Genomic DNA, 2,747 nt, shown 5'->3' with positions numbered 1-2,747 from the left:
CCCCCCCTTCCCCCACACACGGCAGGATAAAGGCGAGAGAGCAGCGAAGGCGGGCGCCTCTCTCTCTCTCTCTCTCTCTCCTTCCCCTCCCCCACCACAGCCAATACTTTTCGACAAATCGATCCATTCGGAGTCCAAAGCACAGAGCCCGAAAACAACAAACCGTTCGGGGACTTACAACAACACACACAACCAACCAAGTCACCCTGGGGTGGGGGGAAGGGGGGTGCCAAGAAACACGCACACATAGCGCGGAAAAAAACCAAAATAAATAAAAGAGGGGGAGAGGGAAGCCAGGCACCTCCGTATGAGGCGCAAACACACCACAATAACAACAACAACAACCCTCCCAAGAGCAACAATGCTGCAAAGGGTGGGGGGAGGGGTGGAAGCACGAGGAAGTTGGGAGCCACGCTAGGAAACATGGCAAACAGGCGCCGAGGTGCACATATAGATATATATAGACACAAATACACACACACACACGAGAGAGAGAACCCCCCCCCCGCCAACTCACCTCGGTGGGCGCGCGCCGAAGGCCCCGCTCTCGCTCCGGGCAGCAACAGCGGGGAAGCCTCAACTTCTGCAAAAGCACACATAAGGCGGGCGGACTTCCTCTCTCACTTGCACTCCATGGTGGCGGCGGCGGCGGCGGCGGCAGGACTGGCACTCCTCTCCGGCTCTGCCCAGGTCCCGAAAGCGTGCAGGCCGGCGACGACGGCAAAGCTCCGGCAGCCCTCGCGCGCCCGGCTCTCCCTGTTTCTCCTGCTGCTGCTGCTGCTCCACATATACACCACACACACACAAGCGCGCGCACAATACACACACACACACACAACCGGGCAGCGGGGCCCCAGAGGAAGTTCCCGGGGAGGGAGTGGGGCGAGGGCAATGGAAAGTTTTTTTTCTGGGTGCGGAATGGCGGTCAGGAGGTGCTGCCGCCACCGCTCGCTACTTCATAAGCAGTTGTAGGGCGCTTGGGGTGGTGGGTGGGTGTGGGTGTAAGTCCTAGTAGAGTGTCCCTCCCCAGGCGCACGCACACACACACGGAGGCGAAGCAGACAAACACATGCGGGGGGGGGGCAGCCCTTCGAGACAGCTCCTAGAGGGAGGTGGGGAGATCCGCATTTGGATCTTAACGCATGGGGGGGGCGGTGTTGTGTGCCTATATTTCTGCTCGGTCTTCGTGATTTGCAAACCTCCCCTCGGAGAGAACACCGATACCTACCTCCAAACATCCAACCAATGCCAGCACCAGCACACACACACACACCCGGGATGCTTCTGTGTCCCGAAGTAACTCCTTAGTCACTTGGAGGGGATTATTGAAAAGGTTGTTTTGTTCCCCCGAAAACAAAACACACACAGCAACACCCGCCCCTCCCCCGCTCCGGCATTCGACTGAAATGTTAACCCCCTGGAGTCAGCAAAAAAATGGACCAAAGGTGGAAAGGAAAGAAAAGAAAAAGCAAAGCCTACGTTTGCTTCGTGGCTGTATCCCTGTCAATTGTTTTTTGTTTTGTTTTCCCCCCCAGGTCAACATTATTTTCACTGCGATCGGTTCTCAGGGGGAGGGGTGGAAAGGATCGTGATGCTAATGGAATTGGAACAGTTCACCAGGTTTTTAAGTCAACGAACAGAACTAAATTTAGCATCTACTTTCCGTCATTTACATAACTACAAAGAAGTAATGCACAAGACTCCCCTTTAAGCTGCCAGACGGATCCACTCTTTTTATTTATTTCTAGTTTCTCCCCCCTTTTTTGTAAAGTTATTTCCTCTTTGCTGAGCCACAAAGTCCCCCACCGATTTTGTCTCGTTTTAATGTCACCTAGCAATGGAAATCAGAACACAATGAATGCTTTTGCAAATAAAATATTATATAATTGGGAGTTCACCTAATAAAGACAAGAAACAACACGTAATATATTCCCTATATACTTTCTGAGTGATTTAAAACCACTGCTTCTATGCAATCATTATACCACATTAAAATATGGACTTACACTGTCTCCATAATTGTGATTCAGCAGAATAGGTTTTATTATATATGAGTTGCCATTCAGCCCTTTAAAGCAGATGTTGATGTTCTCTTGTATTAAATTAGCCCCCCTTTCTTTATTTTTCTCTAGGCTCCTACAGCTTCATACTGAGCTATATAACATTCAATCCGAAGGGGGTGGAAAAGGGAGCAGTACAAAAAGCAATGCAAGTAAATGATGCAACATTGCCCTGGTTACATGTGCCTCCCATCCCCCAACCTCTTACTGGCGAGAGTGCTCTGTTTTTTCCGCCTGCAGGGTCACATTGTGGCTGATTGATTCTCCTTTCGCCTTGCTCAGTCATTCAGATTTGGAAAGTAAATAACAAGTTGACATCATTACAGCTCTCTGCATTACTGTGACACATTCTTCTGCTACCACACACTCTAGATTAGCTGCGCAGAGAGGAAAAAAAACCCCTCATGCTTTAAACGTGGGATTTGTTGATTACTGTGGGAAGGCAAAGAAATTAAAAAAAAACCTGCTAGGATCAGAAGTGAATACAAACATATGGCTGTAGATTAATGGGGGGGGGGATAAGGAAGGGAGGGCTAATTTTAAGGAGCTAGTATGATACAGTTATTAGAGTGTCATACTAGGCCTGGGGAGACTAAGGTTCAAATCGCTGCTCATACATTAACTTTACTGGGTCACCTTGGACTGCTCCCTATTTCTCAGCCTAACCTACCTCACTGGGTTGTTATG

At 49.8% G+C, this 2,747-nt stretch overlaps 1 protein-coding gene across 3 annotated transcripts in view; it reads right to left on the bottom strand.

Moving 5' to 3' along the window:
• Positions 1-2,289, bottom strand: part of TBL1X (transducin beta like 1 X-linked) — a 135,756-nt gene extending 133,467 nt beyond the window's left edge. Inside the window, exon 1 of one of the 3 annotated variants that reach the window (XM_083612155.1) lies at positions 2,269-2,289. The gene's annotated coding sequence lies outside the window, so the exon portion shown is untranslated. Of the gene's footprint in view, positions 1-517; positions 1,281-2,006; positions 2,168-2,268 lie in introns of those variants that run through there. The other 2 variants (XM_083612154.1, XM_083612153.1) reach the window with 2 other exon arrangements.
• Positions 2,290-2,747: the final 458 nt, after the last annotated feature.

This window comes from Podarcis filfolensis (genome assembly GCF_964270895.1).
Source record: "Podarcis filfolensis genome assembly, chromosome: 4".
In the NCBI taxonomy this organism is placed as follows: Eukaryota; Metazoa; Chordata; class Lepidosauria; order Squamata; family Lacertidae; genus Podarcis; species Podarcis filfolensis.
This window is presented reverse-complemented; position numbering and strand designations above follow the sequence as displayed.